We start from the raw sequence: 21,393 nt of genomic DNA on the forward strand, positions 1-21,393 counted from the left end.
GCTTTCTTCAATGTTAACTAGAAAGCATGCCAATAAGCTTGTCACTCAAACTTGACTTCTCGCATTAACTTCCAGCAACTGCTACGTAGTTATGTTTTATTTTCATTTTTTTTAATTATCGTTTCTCTCGTGTTTGCCGACCGGCCCAACTGCAGGTGTTTGGCATTTTACCGTAAGGTAAGCTAAGCTAAGAAGGAATGTTAGAGCATTCCGTGAGAAACTTGTCGTGGTGGGTCGGACGACCTCTATTACCATGTAATTGTGTGATCTTGGTATGCTCTTTCGCGTTTTGCAGATGCAGATATGAATCTCAGATATGCCGCGGATCGTCAGCATCACCAGAGGCGCAGCTGGAATGCATGGCTGCATGATTGAGTTTCGCTAAATAATGCCTCTCGTCGTCTTACATTGCGAGTTAGCGCGATTGCCTGTTGCTCTGGTGCACATTGGTCTAGAAAGGCTTATTTATTATTGCCAAGATTGTGCTAACTATCTGTTCTCTTGGAATCAAGCAAATGAAGTAAATTCGAATTCGATAGCAGCTATAGTTTCGCTTGCTTAGCTCGAGACCTCAACTACAGACCCTATCAACCTTTCCTACAACACGCTAAGGATGGACTGTTCTATCCGCTATAATAATGGCCAGGGCTACAGAAAGCATTTGGACTTTGGCATCCCGGTGGCGATCAATTCCAAGGTAAAAAAAAAAAAAAATATTGATTGGGCGGTCGTCAAGCTGACACGTTATCGTCCAGAAACAAACGTGTGCCATACGCGCGCCACCTAATCCGTGGCCGCACGCGCATACTTATCGCTCGCCACTTCACATTGGCTAATCTCGGCCCGTCGTCCACGCCCAAAAGATCCTCGACGTCAAGCCGTGGAGAGTAATAGGCTTCTACGCTCACGCGCCCGAGCCGTTTCCAATATAGCGCCGTGGCGCATGCAAGTGAGCCCACGATCCATCCATCGAGGAGACAGCGGCTCTATCGCGCCGTATATATATACATGTATATATAAATGCACAGTCGAGCGAGCAATCGCTTGATCGAACCGAGCCGCACTGCCGCGTGGTCTTCTTGATCGCGAAGGGCGCGACGCCGCGTATACGTGGCGTCGTCTCATCGCGTGCACTTCGCCGATCGAGATGATGAGAAGACTCGCCTCGGATTGCCCGAACGATTGGTCGGGAGTGCGCGCGCGCCCGCTGATCTCTATACACGACGGCATATACCGCGTGTCCCCACCCCCCCTCACCCTGGCGTGTCAAGCACGCCAATCGAGAGCCCCGGGGACAACAGCAGATGAAGCCAAGGGCGCCGCGATATAACCGCGCGCGGTTCGATCGCCGTCGCCGCGCCGCAGCCATGGAGCACTCACACACACACAGACTACGAGCGCGCGAGCGAGCGATGGATTCGCGGCGATGGATGAGCCCATCCATCACGCGGGCCGCGCCGCGACGCCGCTGCTCAGCCGGGGTCCTCTCTCTTTCTCTCTCCAACCGCGTGCGGTTATTATTATTGCGCCCCCTTCTCTCGTTGCGCTTGCTGCGGCCTGCCTGCCTGTCCTTCACTTGTTTTAGCCGCGCGGACGGGCTTCTTTTATTTCTTTTCAACCCTCGATATGGCAAGCAAGGCTTCCGCGTGTATACTATATGCACGTCGAAGAGCGCGAGCGAGAGACCTTCCCTGCGCGAGCGCGATTGCACCGGGAAACGCCTGTCTAAAGCACACCTTTTTTTTTCTTTCTTTCGATCCGTCTCGTCGTCGTCGTTGCCTCCCGCGTCGTCATTGCCCGGAGTTATCATCGAGCGACGCGGCTGATTAAACGCGCGCGCGCGCTCTGCGGCCGCCCCCGCGCGCTCCCGTGACGAGCTCGAAGCACGCTTGCCCGAGTCGTGGGACGTACGCGCTCTGTGGTGTGTACGCGCACGCCGCCGAGGTTGCGGAACCTGTCGCGACGGGGCCGTGCGAGTAATTGGCAATCCAAGAATGCTCTCAGACGAAGCGCGCCCGGCGAGGTCGTGCGCGTACGACTTCTATATATATAAGCGAAGTCAGGCTTTTCTCGGAGCTGCAGTTATACGTTCCGTGTATGTGCACGTGCTGCATGGTGGGATTGCACAGGCCCCAATCTCTTGGCAAATGTGGCTTCGGGAAACGACTGCTCATTATACTTAGAGGTATATGCTTATCCTGGATTTCTCGTTTATCATTGACCGGTTAAGACGTTTAGCTGTACGCTCTGTGCGTGTCGATTAGTTCTTGTCATGCTACTGCATGTGTAATGAATTGTGAGAGAAGAAGGAAACAGAATAAAAGAAAACACGCGCGTCATCCTCTCTCTCTCTCTCTCAATATATATATATATATATATATATATATATATCGCTATTTTGGGTTTTGCAGCTCAAATTAAAACTAGAACACCTCCACAAAATTCAAGGCCTAGTCTTCCCGAGGTGACGCTGCATTTTTGGGGAAGAAAAGCTTTCGTTTCCCACTTAAGTTCTTGTTGACACAGATTTGTTCAGTGAGAAGGGGAATTTGGTATTACTTGTAAAGCATCACCAACCACTTGCCGTAGGACAAATGCTCAATGTGTACTCAGCTACCTATGCTTTGTGACCCCTCTTCGTATCATTAATGACACGGAGCCAACAATCCCGCCACATGTAATGGTGTCGTATGCTTATCGCTGTAGTTTTAAAGAATACGTTCACGGGAGCGATGACCGACATTATTTTGCAAAGCTAGATTCGTTTATATATCTAACACTTTTCTCCTCCATCTCATTATCGACATGAGGTACCCTCTGCCCTGACATCGATGGGTTCGGAGCGTGGCGCTCTGCAAGGCGCCGTTGGTTGTATTATTCTGCAGCCGGCTAATCGGTGGGCAATAATCTCCGACACAAGCGCAGCCCTATAAGTGCCTTTTGTCAGCTGTTGGTAGCGGGCTTTGTTAACGGCTCGTGTCGTATAGACACGAGGAACGTGCAACCACGTGACCGCCAAACGACGTAACATCGTGATTCAGTGGCTGCCGGCCATTGCGGCGACGACCTTGCTGACGAAGCCGCTCGAAAAGTACACGGGGAAGCAAATTTGGTTTCTGTTGCAGATGTGGCACACATCTGACTTCGGTCACTATCGCTGGCGTCCACTCGGCTTTTTAAATTTTTTTTGTGCAAGTGCGGTCGCTACCTGGCATTACATTTGTAGAGGAAGCACTACATTCTGGCGTTTACCTCTGGGCATTGCATTCAGCAACGCGTATACATATTCGTTACTGACAGGCATGACCAAAAGCGCAGATTGCAATGATTGTGACTGCGAAGAAACTGTAGAACCCCATTTAGGCTATATAGATGCTGTCTGTACTTCGAAGACGTAAGGCTCGCCCTCCACACGCGTCCCTATACCTGCTACTTAAGCGGTGTATCTTTTCTTTTTTGTTGAGCAATATCTCGGGACTGTATGGTCACGCATGATCACAACAACGAAAGGCTGCAAAGGCACTGCTGCCACTCCTGAAGGCAATCGGACTCAGTGATAATCTGTGACTGAGCTCTAAGAACTTTCATTACGTACGAAACTAAGTCCAGTGCACGACAACGCGCAACTTTTCGCTCCTCCTTTTAACTTTTCCCTCTCATGTCCCCATACCGTAAGGAAGTGTTATTTACAGACTTTTTAAGCGTCGTTAAAGCTTAAATGTCGCTACAAAAACATAATTAGTTAATTATCTTTATTTGCTCCTCTGCTTTGTTTATGCATCTAAACAACAAGTAATATGGTATGCTGGGTGCTTGGATATAAAAGCATCGTGGGCAATATGCTTGCCGACAATACTGCCACATTCATAACAACGAAAGCTAGCAGCTCTTCCATAGCCATCCCCTTCACAAAAAACCTTTCCTATGCGGAATAAACTGAGGAGCTGTTGGCAACGTACGCGTAGGAGACTGAAGCCGAACTCCACGTTACTAAGCCCAACTTAGGACATTGGACGACTATAAGAAAAACACGACGAACCGAGGCTATTTTCCGTCGTCTTATATAAAATAGGCCACACTTATGGCACATACTCCTACCTGTTGATCGGTGATGATAATCGGTGATGATAATCGGTGATGATAATCGAATCTGCGATAAATGTGGCAGCCACACTGACGGTCCTTCCCCTCTTGTTGGAGTGTTGGGAAGTAGAAGGTCAAAGAACAAAAGTATTATCTTCTCTAACATAGAGACAACACATTGCCCTTCACCTGGCCAACGTTTCTTGGTATAGACCTTTTTTTGACCATAAGTTAGTTTTAAGAGTTTTCCATGCATGATGTTGGTACATCCTCTCACTAGAGGCTGCTGCTGCGATAGCATTCTTTTAGTGAACGGGCCTCCGAACCCTTGCGTTCAAGGACCCTGATGAGGCATGAACTGCTATACTGTCGCGGACACATTTTACTACACCATCCCTTTTTAATTGAGATTCTATGGTCATAGCACACGTCACTAGTTATTGTCATTATTTTAATAGTTATATATTCTACGAACTTGACAGCGATGAATTTTTAGGCCTCTTCACAGCCATGTTACATTTAACATCCGCAATTCATTTTTCTTGTGACAAGTTATCACTATCTTTCGTGGTGCTCTTGGCCTATATCGCGCCCTTGTGCAAATAAAGATAAATAAATAAATAAATAAATAAATAAATAAATCTCTTCTCTCCCTGCCTCAGCGAAGGGTAACCAACGGAGCTCCGTCCTGCATGGTTAACTTCCCTGCAGCCTTTCATTTATCCCTTTCTGGCGACAGAGCGTCGTACATGGAAGGCGAACATACATTTGCAGAAGCCGAACGACCAGACTGACAAAACGGCAATTGTTTTTTCGGCAATATCCCAGCATCCAAGAAAGGGTAAACAAACAAGGGTGAAAGTATGTACATTATGCAGGGTGTCCCAACTATCGTGCACCAAGATTTAAAAATGTGAAAATAGGGTCAGGAGGGCTACGCTCGTCCGCGGCTCCAGCTGCTGAAGTCTTTCCGCGGTGCGAGCGTGTGTGACGGGGATCACTGCTCCAGCAAGGGGTGATGGCGAGCGGCTACGAGTAGGGCACGATGTGACGTTTCTTTGGGTGTTGCCGCCGTTGACACTGGTGGCACGACTTCCCCGCGACGAAGGCCCGCACTCGTCGTTGGTGGAACCAAAACGCTAGAAGAAAAGCGTAGTACCACGCAAGACGGTTTGTGCGGCGACGATGGACGCTATGGCGCCAGAGTAACGCACGTCGCCTGTATGGAAACAAAGCATTGCATAAGTGAGTGTCTGTCTGCGGCGGTGGCTGCAGTGAATCGCGCCCACGCGTCACCCAAGCGCTGCCTCTCGCGATCCCTCGATTAGAAAGGCAGTAGCGCCACACTTCGCTCCGCGCCAGCTAAGCAACTCGCAGCGTTCTCTTCCTAGTATAAACAATGTACCTATGTAGTCATAATACAAAATACTGACACGCAAAATGAAAACACGTATAGAGCTGCACTCAAACCTCGCGTTATGGATTATCGCAATCGTCGGTGATATTTCTTTTTTGTATTCCGCCTAATTACATAAATAACTTTATTAATTAATCAATTTAAAAATATTTCAATTATATGAAAAGTGTTATTGAGAAAATTGTAGAGCAACATGAAAAACTCCCGATAGAGCTTTCTGTTGCTGAATACGTGCTACATAAAAGTGTTTTTCCGAGCGTGAAAGAAGACCGCAAATACAGGCATAATTTGCGTGTATTCGGGGGCTAGGAAGGGGAGTAGGAAGTGGTATCCTGCGCCCAATCGTTGTCAGAGTCCTACGCCGCACATACTTAAGACGGGGTGGCTCTGTGTCGTAAAGCCGGCAGCGAGATGACAGAAGTTGACACAGGCGATTGCCGACAACGCTTTCAATCTGCTCATGTGCAAAAACCTTCGTACTGCTGACGCCATTTTCAAGGAGTGCCGGTGATTCGAGCAGCCCGCAAGCATGATTTCGTTCCGCAATCATGCATTCTCAAGGCTTCCGAAAAATGCTGCAACGTCGTCATCGAAAGACCGCGCGCATATCCGTTGCAATATCATTGAGGAGAAAAGTACAGGACGTTTTTTCCTCACCTCTTCAAATTACAGAAGATCCTGCGCAAAATTTTATAGATCGCGACTTCCTATCCTAGTAATAAAGCTGTGTCCATGCGAACCTTTTGCTGCACAGATGAATAGAGAACAAAGGAAAGGCAGCGACGCTAATCAGACGGGCGTCTGGCTTTACTATACCTTGCGTTATTGATAAGGGTTGAGAGATAAAAAAATAGAAAGAAGGAAATAAAGAAGGAGCGTGGGTAGCGCGCACACTTGAAGGTGCGCACCAAGTCCATAAATGGTTGCAGATACATGTCGCTTAGAAGTATACTTATATACAATACTCTCTTTGCTTTAGGTACCAATGACACCATGGTCATGGTCCAAGCATTTTCATTTGCCTAAACAGAAGTCTACTGCAACAAAATTCAAAATTTTGGGCCTCGTATGGAGGATATATTGGAATAGTATATATATATATATATATATATATATATATATATATGTAGAGAGAGAGAGAGAGAGAGAGATAGTGCTCTTCCCCCTACAGATCAACCACCACGGTTAGTTATCGCAACTCTTTCCTTAACGATACCAAGCTAATAGTCACGGGCGGGCGCACCAAATAAAGCACCAGCTCTGATACTCGCTGCTACGAAGCTTGCTAGAGTGCGCAGCTTTTTGATGCGGGCGGACGGTTAGTCACGTGGTATATATCACTTTTAGCGGGTCTTCTTTATTAGGTGGACAGAATGAACGGGGTAAAAAGTACCGTGCTCAAAACATGCCAGATTTAAGTTTCTTTCAATTTCCTACAAATTCTTTATTGACAGCGCGGCATTAATGCCGTGTATGAATTCATACACGGTAAAAATGCTTACACCCTTAAGGATCTTTTCTTGTCGCACTGGTAACACCCTTACCGTTAGGGCCTTACAAAAATTTATAGAGGCCGAAGCTGTGTAATTGTTCTAACAGCCTTGGGCGCACAGAAATATCCGACAGGAAAGTTTCATATCCCTACCTGTGAAACTCCTGTCGGATATTTCTGTGCGCCCAAGGCTGTCAGAATGATTACATAGTTTTCAACTACGTATTTTGTTATCGCAAATCTGGTCACAGCTCCGTAATCGTCCTCTATAATTTTTTGTAAGGCCCTAACGGTAAGGGTGTTACCAGTGCGAAAATAAAACACCCTTAAGGGTGTTCAAACAATGGCAATCAAGTTATTAAATTGCATGTCTTTAACAAAAAATCACTTGCCTCTATTCTACTCGACTGTGAACGATATGTACTTATGTACTTGCATGATTATCTTCGCGTAGAATGGCCCGTCTTATTTAAAAGAACCATGCATGACAGCTGGGACACCGCATGATATATACATATATATATTACGAGTACAAAGAAAGATGCCGTTAGTGCTCACTGTAAAATAACACAGATCCCCGAAACTTGAGAAACACCGAGAAACATACTTGGGTATGACTTCGAGATTAGGCGGCGCCTGCGGCGCGCTGAATATGTCGAAGGCGATGTGTTGGAATTTTCGCGTTAGATCCACTAACCACCTGGTGCACGCGTCGTCTGTTCCGGTAACTAGTACTCAAAGGCTGTCAAGAACAAAACTAAACATTTGCCAGCCCTGAAGCATTGTCAAGGTTGCTTCAGCAGTAAATACTATATATTCAATTATACGCAATTTGGCGGAAGTGAAATTTCCTTGCATTTGGCCATTAAATCCAGTCGGTCTAATGGTGTACAGTCGAGCGCGATATGAAGGTTATCGCGCGAGCGTCGACCGGGAACGCGAACAGCGCCATGGCCCAGAATTCTCTGCCGAGGCGAGGGAGGTATCAGGCCTGCTTCCCTCACTCTTTTTGCTGTTCCTTCAGCAGCCGTCACTCCCTGCTTGGCTATCAGTTTCTTTCTTTTTCTATTCTTTTTTTGGTTCGGCGAACAGGCAGTGATCGTAGTGCGCACGACGTATTCTTCGGTATTATCTGAAATTGGACGTTACGAAGCTGTATCTAGCCTATCTAACGTCATTGCTGCTGAGCCAGGAAGAATCGGTGACCGAGAACATTAGCTTAAGCCCGCGAAGATACGAGGTAACCAAGTCCACACTTTATCGCAACAAATGGAAAGCTTAGAATAGAGAGAAAGGGTGGTGAGTTTGTCGCGGGGTGATGGTTGTTGTATGGAACAGCGAACGAGGGAGAGAAGAGTGCGTAATCATGATTTTTCCTGTCCCGAAACCAGCTGCCAGGTGCCTGGAGCGCTGGGCTGGTTGACGCTCGCGCGATAACCTTCAAATCGCGCTCGACTGTACAGTGCCTTCACTAAAATATTCATGCCATCTAAGCGAATGATGTTTTTACAGATCCTTTGTTGGCTGGATTGTGCGTCTACGATTGCACATGGCGAGTACGTGGTTACTAATTTAAAAATGAATTCTTTTTTATTATGTGCTTTAGCGGGCGCCCATGTCGCAACTGTGGAACTGAAGCCAGTTACCTTTTAAAGCTTTTATGTTAAGTAGAAATTTGACTTAGCACTTAGGTTTCAAAGTGTGTGCGATTCCAAAATGGTGGTTCTATAGTACCTCGATGTTCCACGCGTCACCTTTTCCCCCCAAGACGGCTGAAGAGAAGCTACGTGGAACGTTAATATATTTCATGACGAATGTAAAGAGCCCAATTTGCTGCATTATAACTTACGCATTTCGTTGACTCGCGTCTCGAAAGGGGTGCTGAGGATGTCCAAATGGACATGCTTTGAGCACTCTCTCCATGGCCTCAATTCCCTGAACACAACTGCAACGTTCGTATAGGTTAAAAGTACACAAATATTTAAGTATACGCGTACTGACGAATGCCCGTTCCAGCAGATAGACTTTATTATAATTGAAAGAGGAAGATGTTGGTGGTCGTGGTTTCATTAGCTCGGTTTTCAGCTAAGAGTTATCCATTTAACTGGCCCTCCGAATAGGTACCGTGTAGACGCTTCTCAAACGAACGCCCTCGTTACGATTGCCGGAGGCGCTATGTTCGACGTATACGCTTGATGAGTGCAATTGTTCGCGCTCGTCCTGAAAGCCAAGGAGCATAAATAATGTCTGTAAAGGAAGCATTTACGTAGCTCGCGTGTAGTACAGGCTTAGTAAAACTTCAATACTTAGCAAACTTTTTATAGGGTGCAGTGTAACGGAATGCCTAAGCTGTATTGTCAGCATATATGCGAACGTATATATGGCAACGTTAGCGAGGGTGAAGCGGCTTTCTTCTACGCGAGGTCATAGTGAACCTGTTTATGCGAAGACGTCAAGGACACGTCCCACGTACAAACGCTTGCCCTTTCGTCAATATGAGTGCGTCAGCTGAAAACCGCTTCGTCCTTTTGTTCTCGAGTTCTCAGAAGCGCCATGCGCATCCACATGCTGAGAAGGAAGGAATGTCCGCTTTGAGCAAGCGCTGTTCAAGGCAGCCGAGTTTACTTTCCTGGCGCTTCTCCAACCAAAGTGAGTATAAGGGCAGCTGTCGATTCACACCTTTTGTTCAAGTTGAGGTTTCCCCTTCTTTCTTTTTTGCTTGTTTGTTTGTCTTTAGCATTTACGGAGCTCTGAATATTAAACACGCAGCACGCGCTGCTCATCACAGCGGCTGTTTTTCTTCATAGTCTCCCCATAATTGCATTAATAATGTTTTCTTATTTTCCTACACCTTGTTTTCTTTTAAGGCGACTAGCATTCTTTGGGCACTTCACGCACTTTTAAGGGGCTGGCTATCTATTTATGTCTCTAACCGTTTTACCGCCAGCCTGTGTCACGCGTGTTATCCATGGGAGAATGGGTAGCGCCTCGGATGCTGAGGAAACAGGGTTCGAAACCAACCGTCGTCTACTTGTACTTCTTTGTGTTCTGGCTTTATTATTTTTCCCATGACAGCTTGTGTATCGCATTGCCGAAAGGAGAGAGAGAAAGAGAGAGAGAGATAAGGAAGACGGGGATGTTAAGCAGCCGAGAGTCCGGTTGGCTACTCTACGCTTGGAAAAGGGAGAAGTGGAAGAGAGAGAAGAGAGAGAGAGGGGTACAGAGGAGTGCGCAGTTAGTACTGTAGAGTCAAAACCGCTCGTACAAACCAGACTTTCTTGGAAATCACAAAAGTGCCTTCACTGCCTTCAGAGCCGATGATCGGCGGGGACGGTGTTTCATCTGTTCACTCGGAGGAAGATCATCTAGTTTCTTGAATGTGTTGGACATGGATTGTCTTTGTGCTTCAAATTGAGGACAGTGGCACAATAAGGGGTCAATGTTCCCTACGCATCCGCAAACATCACATGCAATACTCTCAGCCATTCCAATGCTGAGAGGAAGTGATAATTAGAGACAGTGAGATTGGCAGGTTCGTTATTTGGCTTGCGTGGCTTATTCATAACGCACAGTCAATGCTTCTTGCCTGCTTTCTCACAATTTGCCTGCATAATTGTACTGGTGAGTTTAAACTATAAACAAAAGCAAGTAGACACGTAACATAAAGCGAGCAGGATGAGGTCAAGATCAGCGCCAGTTTTCTCCATTCAGTGTTGCATGTCCGGTTTTAGAGCTGTAATTATGTCACATAAGACAAATCCATCATATATCAACGTATGGTTTCAAAATAATAATAATAATAATAATAATAATAATAATAATAATAATAATAATAATAATAATAATAATAATAATAATTTTTTAACGTGCCGAGAAACAACCCCGAGACCTCAGTGCTAGTGCACGCTTATAACTACAAAAAAAATATACAACAGAATGTACGTATAAACATAGAAAAAAGACTATGAATAAAAAGTGAGAACAATTTGGCATAATACGAAAGAGCAAACAAAATAAAAATAAAAGGACAATTATGACTATGAAAGTTCCCATACACCAAAACGCAAGGTGAGTTCAATAGAAAACGGAGCAGAAAAAACTTGAACAATGCGAAGCCCGGAAAAAAAAAAAAATATTCACGCAGTAACTCCTCTGAGAGTTGTCTAAGTATGCGCAAGCATCGTGCCACTTGCTCATCTCCACGCATCCCGGTGTCATTATCAATGTTATGAGACTTGATCCAAACCATGTTTAAACGAAATCGCTGCAGCGGCATGAACTGCTGCGGACGGCGGCGCAAGGTAAATTGATGACGCAAGCAAATTACTGCAGGTGGCGGCCCCAGATGCGCTGATGACGTTATCGCTCTTTAGCGCCTTATCAATCCGCGGCGAGCCATTACGAACCGTGATCAACCGTATACTCCGGTGGCAGATGCTTATGGCGCGACCCCTAGCTTGAAAGCAATATGCGATGGGGACACAGTGCGTCGAGTGCTGATAGCTTCGTGTACGCTGTGCCCTTGCGGCTTAGTTCGCGTTGAAGCGATACGCGCGGGCCCTGTCTTGAAAGCGATCTGCGATGGGGACAATTGAATTCTGGGGTTTAACGTGCCAAAACCGCGATTTGATTGTAACGCACGCCGTAGTGGGGGACTCTGGATTAATTTTGACCTTCAGGGAATCTTTCACATGCTCCAGATGCACGGGACACGGGCGTTCTTGCGTTTCACCCCCATAGAAATTCGGCCGCCGCCGCCACCGGCATTCGATGCCGCGACCTCGTGCTTAGCAGCGCAACACCATATAGCCGCTAAGCCACAGTGGCAGGTGTGCGATGGGCACAGAATGCACCGAGTGCCGATAGCTTCGTGTGAGCTGTGTTCTCGCCGCTTAGTACGCGTTGAAGTTGGAGGCAGCACGAAGATGAATTCGCTCGCTGCTGCCGCAGACCCTATATTGAAAGCGATCGTATTATGGGACGAAAGGGCGGACGGACGGCCTTTTTTGTTCGTTGGGTACAGGCATAGAAATGCTTACGCATATAAAACAATGCAGTGACTTATGAAAAATATTGAGATGAGCAAAGTAAGCATTACTTGTATTCTGTGTACAGTTGAATGTTGGCTGAATGGCAGGCAGGGACATTTAAAGGTCCATGCTTCCTCAATTCGTGATCTTGCAGGGAATTCGAAACATGATACAACTGATGAGATCAGGAGAGGCAAGGACTGCACAAATGAGTTCGAAAAAAAGGAAGAGAAAGGTCAGCACGATCACGTTGGAAGCGAAGTAATGGCAGTAACGATAGTGCAGTAGCGCTATAGAGCTATATGTAGTGCGAGTGCTATAAGGAAGCACTGGTGGTATATGCTTAAACACTTTTTTGAATCCGTTGTATGATGTCACTGTTGGATTTAGAAGCGCCCCGACAGAGAATCAGCAGCCTTTAATGTAGTTAGTCGTCTGTCCTACTGCCCCAGTGCATGCAGCTATGGAGTAGCCAACCGGGCTTGGCCTAGTTAGCCTTCCTGCCTTTCCCTTATGACCTCGCTCTCTCGCTTTCTGTCGCAGATGTGCACTATATATGCTCCATCCTAGTGTTCAGCCTTGCCGGGATCCCCTAAATGATAACGCGCGTGCACTGAAACACGAGAGTGAAACCGCATGCTAGCCGACCCGCATGCAGTCATATTCATCGCGGGGACTTGTCATGCAAAATGACTTTACATGACCGACGTAAACTTATGATCGCCTCCATTATGACTACTTTTGTCTGCGCGCATGCGCGCACTTGTGTATGTGTGTGTTGTGTGCGACGCGCATGTTTCATTTGTTCGTGTTCGTGTTTCATTTTTATTTGAACCCGAACTTGTAGCTTTGTCTGATAATCATCAGGCAGTTATTATGGTGACTGCTATAAAGCTTCACATTCCCGTTGTTGATTCTATTTGTTACACAATTGGGAAAACATGTGCTGCAATTTTACGTGCGCTTGTATTGTTTTCGCAAGCTCTGCGCACAGGGCGCTACAGGCAGCGCAACGTGAGTACAGGTTTGTTTTCTGTAGTGCGGCAATCGGTGAACACGCGGTACAGAGTGAAACAGACGAACCATAATTTTAAGCGCAGCTGGGAGGCTGGAAAATTGTTTTACAGGAGTAGCGGCACATTTTAGCTCCATTTTCGAGAGTTCTTGTGCTCCACGAGAGAGAGACAGAGAGAGAGAGAGAGGGATAGATAGATAGATAGATAGATAGATAGATAGATAGATAGATAGATAGATAGATAGATAGATAGATAGATAGATAGATAGATAGATAGATAGATAGATAGATAGATAGATAGATAGATAGATAGATAGATAGATAGGATGTTTAGTGAGAAGTGGAAAGGTTTGCCTGGCGGGGCGCGTCTTGGTTGCTACTCCTGCGGGTGAACGCGATGATAGATGAAATGGACACACATGGAAAATAACACCGACAGACCGATACAACATACATAATTAAAGCATCTTGAGACCAGCGTCCCCGAAAAATTCGAAACGCTTTCGTAGCGTGGGGCGTATCGTGAAGAGGGAAGCGACAGGCTTTCGTGCACGGCTCGTGCCCCTACACGCTCTGCTTGTGCACACGTACGTGGGGCCGTATACGCCAACTCTATATAGAGCATGAACTTACATATGGAACCTATCAATGCACTCCTGCAAGAGGACTTGCCAGTGCAACTTTCACTCTGATGCCCTGGCTCTACAATAAGCCAGATATGTATAGTACATTGCATAATGTGTTATGTTCTTAGAGTATATAGTGTTGTTATTGAGGGCTTATTTGGTTTTCTGTTTTAGCAATCGAAAAAAGCTTCCATTCTTTTCCTCTTTCTTTCTTTCTTTCTTTCTTTCTACGGTCTTCTGTTGTTACAATTTTGGGAAAGCGGGCTCTCTTGCAGCAAACTTTCAATTTTGTCGCGTGCACTTAATAACGACAAATATAACAAAAACGACAGTAAGGACGACGATGATGACCAACCTCAATGCCATTTTACTACATAGCCACTGCAATCTTCGTATTTTTTCATCTCACAGCTCTTGGTGTTGGCAGGGAGCTCTGGTGGCGACGCCCGACCTCCTTCCATTTATAGATCTCGATGCGGCAAGCTTTTGTGGCGTGTATTCGGGCGTAACTGCGTCTAGCTGAGCACACCGCACGGCATACGTTGGCAGAAAAAAAAAAAAAAGCACTTGGTGATGTGCTGTGAATATCAAGGCGCGCGCGGTGTGCCATCGCGACAGTACGGCTGCGTCCTGGGGCGCACACATATGATTTCCGAAGTGCCGCATAAGAACTCCTGCATACGTGTACAAAATGCGCATGTACGCTGAGCTAAGATGCCATAATGTACGCACAATACTGCGACACCATAGCTGCGCGAACCGCGCACCCCCTTGAACACTTATATGCAAAGTTATTTTCTATATACAGGGTGTCCCAGCTACCATGCATCACGTTTTCTTTTCTTTTCTTTTTTTTTGACGACGGGCTATTCTACGCGAAGACAACTAAGTGCATATTGTTCACAGTCGAGTTGTGCGGTCATTGTAATTCTTTTGTTGATGCCATTCAATTTAGTAATCCATTGAAATTCGCTCATTCGTTCATTACTTCTCTGAATGCCATGAAACTGAAATACCAGGAAAACGAAAGAAATTTAAAGCTGACATGTTTTCAGCCATGCACTTCTTGCCCGTTTACTTTTTTTCCCGACTGATAAACAAAGGCCCGCGAAAAATGGAAAATATCGCATGACTAACCGTCCACCTGCATCAAAAAGCAGCATCCTCAAACAAGCTGCATAACAGTTAGTAGCAGAACTGATGGTTCTTATGGCGCGCTCCACACGCGTCCGATCACACATTATCTCCTGTGGAGCGCTCACCTTGCCTGCCTATAGCTTATTTCCGTGCTTCTCCCGGTTTGGCGTCGGCGTTTGACCGACTAGACGTAGCGGAGTGTCTCCCACACAGCTTTGGAGTGTAGAGGGAAGGCACAAGAAACAGCTGTGGTGTTAGCGTGGAGAAGTTTCGTGGGGAAGCATTGGTGTAGTGGCACGACATGGTTTACACGTAACAAATAGTGCATGTTCATGGGGTTCAAGTGCAACCCCAAAGAACGCTTAACAACGTCTCTATTGCTAGGCGCAACTGATCGTGTTTTTACTAGAGGTGTTGCCGCCTTAAACGTCAAGTGTTACGTTTCATTCATATTTCTCATTACTTACATCACTGCAAAATAATTTACACCATTAAGAATGAAGAAGAAGGTGAAAATGTGTTTATAAGTCACACCGTTACACTTAAAAAGCGTGTGAGCTATAAACAGAGTAACACCCATTTTCACTTTTAGGGGTGCTTGCAATTCCATGTGCTTCGGGGTACCAACAGCGTCTCGATATTGAGGGCGTGAAAAAAAGCCATCGCGAGCATAGATATGCTCGACGGTGAACTAGTGACGTTAATTTACTTCGTTAAAGAAATAAACAAGTCAGCTTAATCATTTTTTGTGTATCGTTTAAACGCAAACAATTCTGTAACATGCGTCTCATCAAACTCGCATTTACGTAACTTTTAAAAACGGCACCTAATAACTTTACACACGATATACACTAAAAGAACTTCACCTAATGTCAACACATTTAGCATTAATGGAAGCATTTTCATAAAAATATATGGCTTGGCAACCATCGATTCCCACAGTGCGAGGAATCCCCATTCATTTTTGTTTATGTTATCTTTAAATTTGATGATTCCATCGAAGCTGGTGGTCTAAAATCACGCCGAGAAAACGATGTTTCCTAACCAACTCGATCTCATGGCCGTCTGTTGAAAGACCTAAATTTCTTACGTTCTTTCTTGTGAAGTAAAAGGCCGCTGATTTGGCATATCTGCATGCCCCGTTTTCTTAAATAGTCACTTATTGCATTTAAAACTTCCTGCTGAGGATGCTTGACCACATATAGAGACTTGCACGATGTCCATACGCAAATGTCATGAGCATAGACGGATACGTTTACGTCTGAAGAAAGTACTGCTGGTAAGCCTGCTATTGCAGCATTGAAGAGAAGTGGATTAATGCACTTCCTCGCGGAGCTCCTTTGTTTATGTCGTTTACATCGCTTTATCCGTCATTTGTATCTATATATATCTTTCCGTCTTTCAAGAAGTTAGTGATTTATTTGAGAACCCGGCCATGCACTCGGAGCGTTGAGAACCCAAGCAGGACATGAAGGTGACTGACTGAGTCAAATGCCTTCTTGACATCAATAAACACAGCAACAGAAATGTTCCCACGGCTTCGTGGTCAACAAACGCTGCCAAGTCAGAGATGAAGTTCTAAAACCAGCCATCTATCTGGTAAACATCTGCTCGATTTTATCCACCATTGCAGTCTAATATCGACCACTTTTTCAATCAATAAAACTTGGTGCTGGGCTAGTTGGTGATGCATTCTTTAAAACTGATGGTAGCGCTAAAAAGGACGGACGCACGATGAAAAAACGACACGACGACGAGGAAACGCTATAACAACTGGTTTATTTTTCGAAAAAGTTCTATATTTAAGTTCTATATTCAAATATAGAACTAAAGAAATATAGAACTTTTTCTAAAAATAAACCAGTTGTTATAGCGTTTCCTCGTCGTCGTGTCGCCTTTTCATCGTGTGTCCGCCCTTTTTAGCGCTACCATCAGTTTTTCAATCACTTTTGAAACACAGCTGGTAGACCTGACAGGACGAAAGGAGTCTAGAGACAGGGGCGTTTTGCCAGCATTTAGCAACGAGACCACGCTAGCGATCCTCCAACTCACAGGAACATGGGCTTCCTCCCACATTTTGTTGAAGACTTGTAAGAGAATGGAGGTGCCTGCTGGCCCAAGGTTTTTCAAGGTGCAATACAATACGTTGTCCGGACCAGTCGCTGTTCTTTGGCGTGTCTTCGAAAGAGCATGCTCTAATCCCTGTAGAGAGAACAGAATATCAAACTGGGCATGAGTTAAATTGTAGGCATCTTCAACCTGTTGCTGTACCAACAGGATAGACTGATCTTAAACTGACACAGACTTTACGAAATTTATTAGAGCTATGCAGAACGCGTTTGCAATATTGCGTTCAGATGAGCCACGAGCTGTAGCAAGGCTTTTGAAATCACCTCCTCGAATGCCCCAGACACGCGACGCAAAGACGGCAGCTAGAACAAGCCCTACACTTCACTGATACTCACCGACCTTTCTCACTGGCGAAATTGCTGGGCACATGGCCATCGAAAATAACACAGCGAAAAGCATTGAATGCGCCCGAAAATTTTTACGAAGATACAGGCATTCTTCACAAGTATTAGATATCGCACTGAATAGAGACACAATGTAACTATAATTTGATTTTATTATTTGTCATTATTAGCGCTTGTATATTACGTGTTATAGTATATTGTATTCTGTGCTGAAACTCACTCTTGACTGTCATATTCTGTGCGTGTATTATTTTAACTCTGTGTAATTCCTGATCTCTTTACGTGCTCATCGCAGTCTACATCTCGGCCGCTTGTGTAACTTTGTTTGTGACTTTGTATACAAACTCACTGTGGTGCGGCTTGCCTTTGCCTTTTACATTTATATGTTCCTGAATGTATAGGACTGTACGCTGTGGATTTCTGGCCCTGTGACATCGTTTCTTTTTCATATTCCTGCTACATAATTTTTGTTATATTTTGTTATTTCTGCTATGAGAAAAGGAGTGGCCGTCACCATTATAGGGTGACTACATCTCTTTCTATTATTTTTATTTCAATAAAAAAGAGAACTAAAGCACATCATCAAGTAGCATTCCAATTGGGGTTGTGCAGCGTTTTTCACGACACGGTTTTGCTGGAACCTAAGTGCATGTTTAGTGGGAAAAGATTTAGTTTTTCGCTCATGCATGGCTCCAGGAAAAGTATAGATAGGATATATTTTTTTGGAGACTAGGGGAAAGGAGAAATTTAACAAATCTAGCAATTAACTAGCCCGTACAACAGCATTATAGTTACCGAACTTTGCCAGACAAAGCCAGCGGCAGCTACTACGTTATTCCACAGCGTAACAAAAAATTACGCCGACATTATCGCGAACTTTGGTAGCAGACTAGAGCGCACTAGCTCAGGTCGACCTCTCTGTCTTTCCTATCAATAAATTCTATTCTATTGGTACTCCTTTTGTTTTCTGAAATATATAGCTGCAAATCAGCGACAACTTGCGTTTTTATTTGCGTTTCGTACCTAATTACCGCAAACGATAAAGGATGAATTGGTCTCGACAGTCCACTGCTAACATTACTGCCGTAATATGGCGTTGGCGATGCAACTCGTATACTCAATTTTTGCGCTGTTTTCAGGCGAATCAAACTTTTTTTTTTACCCAATGAAACATCGGTTCCTGTTTCATTTCATAACTGTCGTCTACTGCCATGGCTCCATCATTTTGTTTTTATCGCCGCTTATTAAGGCGAATTCTCAACGGCTCGTTTTTCGCTGCGGCTGGATAGGACCTCCGAGAGCGGAGTTTGAGCAATACGTATATGCATAATGGTTCTCGCTTGCGTGAGAAATAAACGAGGAATAAAACAATTCCATGGTCCTCTGTTTCCTGCTTAGATGTGGGCCGGCTGTCGAGCGTGCAGATGCAGCGCGGGAGCTCGGATGAACGGTTGCTAATCATGCACGGTCGATCGGTCAAGCGAGGCTTCATAATGAGAGGCACGACGGAATTGCCATTCTCCAAGTGTAACATCATGGGTGCGCTGACGCTCGACTCGCTTTTTCTCGAAAAGACGAAGGCGCGTTGGTGGTTCGCGAAATCACGTGTACTGCAGGTTTATACCTACAGGTTCATACTACAGGTCTTTACAGTTTTCTGCAGGTCGGTCCTGCATTAAAATTCTATGCAAATTAAACGCGATGTAAGGTATTGCCACTAAAAGTGATTAAACTATAATTACGATTCTATTTCACTGGCCTTTCTTCTTCGACAGCCAACTATAGTTTCTCTTCGTGTTAGACTCAACCGCTTAGGGGATAGACCGTTCTCAGAGGAACCATGGAATCCAGCGCAGAGCTGTCTCATGTAGGCACGGCATATTTTATCCATCAGTTGTCCGTGCACGCTGCGACATCTCACCTTACGAGCTGCGCATCCAAATGACGTGTAGAACGAGGCGCCCTCTGTTGTATTCCCGAGTGACCTGTACAGCACGGAGAGGCTGACCATTTGAATCATTCTGTCGCTATGGTTGGAAGCACGCGCGCAATGATCAACGCGCCACTCAAGTATAGTGGTCCTGTGTGCATGAGGGCTATGCCCAAACACATCGGTCGGCTTCTCGAGGATACGATACTTGTCATGCAAACTTTTGCCCTTAAGGCACTGTGAAATGATTCCGCCAGGAATCTACAGGCTGACGCCCGTTTTCGTGGTGCTCTGTGGTAGTCCGACCTTCACCGCCGATGCAAAGGCGCTTATGCAGAAAGCACCATGCTCTCGCGCAACCCAGTTGTGGGGTGCGCTGGTCGTCAAACGCCAACTTTGATAGCTCTTTCAGAGGTACATGTTGTCGCGTGGGAGCCATGTGGCATCTGAAGGTTTTGGTGCTGGGGTGGAGAGCCCGGGGAAGGACAGCCCTCTTCTTCCCCCTCCGCTCTCTCTCCCTGTGGTGATTGCGGGAGAGGAGCATGAGAGTAGCCGTCCCCGCAGGCGCTCTCGGCGCTGGAGAAAACACACATATAGCGAATCAGCCTATATGTATACCGCTTGCGCAGGTTAAAGGCTCTGTTTTCTACAGAACTGCACAGTGAAACTACAAACGCGACCGAAATATCCTCAATGCAACAATCAATCGCATGCTTCCTTTAATGAAGAGGCCAGTTTTCTATAGGAACGTTCGGTTATACGCTTACATTGACGAGTGTCGTCGATGGTTCCTGCACAATTGTTTCTGATGATGACGACGACGACGACGATGATGATGATGATGATGATGATGATGATGATGATGGTCTCATATTATGGCTCATGCCCACACTGGGGGATTGGCCAAGAAGTGCGTGCTGAAACGATTACCTATTCTTCTGAAGTGCTACTTATTCGATGAGAAAAAAAAATAAAGAGAGATTAGGAAACATGCAAAAACAAACAAATTACAAGACAAAAATCAAAAAGTGATTCCTTTTGTTGACTGTATGTAACCGCAAACGTACGGCATCAAATACGTCCCTGTGGCTAACCCCTATAGCTGACGCACCGAAAGATAGTATGATTTCTGATGATAACATTAAACTTAATTTAGCAAGCGGAAGTTCTATATGTCTTTTTCTTAACAATCTGTATCGTCGACATACCAAAAAATATTGACCTAGTGATTCTGTTTCTTGGCAGTATGGACACAGAGGTGATGGCGTCAGACCAGTCCTGTGTAAATATAGCTTTTATGGAGGGACACGGCAGCGTAATCTGGTGATCGCTACTTCTGATTGTTTCTTCTTCCTTCCTTTCTTTCTCTTTTTTTTACAGGCGCCGAGCCGTTTCTCCACTGCCATAGCTTCAGACAATCCGACTCGCTTATAATTGATCTGAGAGCCCGGCACAGAGCATGCAGGCGCGTGCTTCGCGAGCGCAATTCGAGTAACGGCGGTGTGGGGACGTCCTTGACCGCATCGGCGTGCTTACCATGGCGCCGTGCAGGAGCGATTAGAACAGGGCGCGGAGCTGGGAGGGGCGGTAGGCAGTACATAGGTGGCGGCGGTGCGCCCAGCGTGTGCACGCGCGTGGCCCACACACTGGAAGCCGAGCGCAGGTGTCCGGCCACAGGCGCCCCGGGCTCCCTTCGGCGAGGCATGGCGCGTGCCGGCCGCTAACTGGGTAGCGTACGCTTTGGGCCTCTGGCAGCCCGCGCACCACCGCCTGCTCCCCGGACGGGTCGTTTCCTGCAGTTTGCGATTGATTGCGACCACTTTGTTACACTGTGGAGACGGGGGGTGTTGTCGACGTCGTTGTCGTCTTGCATGCTCGATGTTCTCTTTTCTTTTTTTTTTTCCATTCTCTCTCTTTTCAGCTAAAGCGTTGACCTCGAGGCGAGCGGCACGTGGCTTGCGTTTGTACATACAACGGTCACGTTTCTTAGGCGCTGCCGTTTTCTACTCTACAGAGGAGAGGAGAGGGAATAGCGGACTCCCGTCGGGGCGTACGCGCAGGTAAATGCACCGTTTACACCATTCTGACTTCTGGCAGACAACGAAATAGCTCGGCTATGCGTCTGGCTAGAGGCGCACTGACGCTTGGAATTACGTGAATGAAGACGCGGGATGCGGTTACTGCAAACT

The 21,393-nt window shown here is 46.0% G+C and overlaps 1 protein-coding gene across 1 annotated transcript in view; it reads left to right on the forward strand.

Annotated features, from left to right (window-relative positions):
- LOC126532410 (glycine receptor subunit alpha-2-like) overlaps positions 1-21,393 on the forward strand; it is a 309,519-nt gene that overhangs the window by 153,583 nt on the left and 134,543 nt on the right. The gene's annotated exons all lie outside the window — the stretch shown is intronic.

The sequence above is a fragment of the Dermacentor andersoni genome, chromosome 5 (genome assembly GCF_023375885.2).
Source record: "Dermacentor andersoni chromosome 5, qqDerAnde1_hic_scaffold, whole genome shotgun sequence".
Classification (NCBI taxonomy): Eukaryota; Metazoa; Arthropoda; class Arachnida; order Ixodida; family Ixodidae; genus Dermacentor; species Dermacentor andersoni.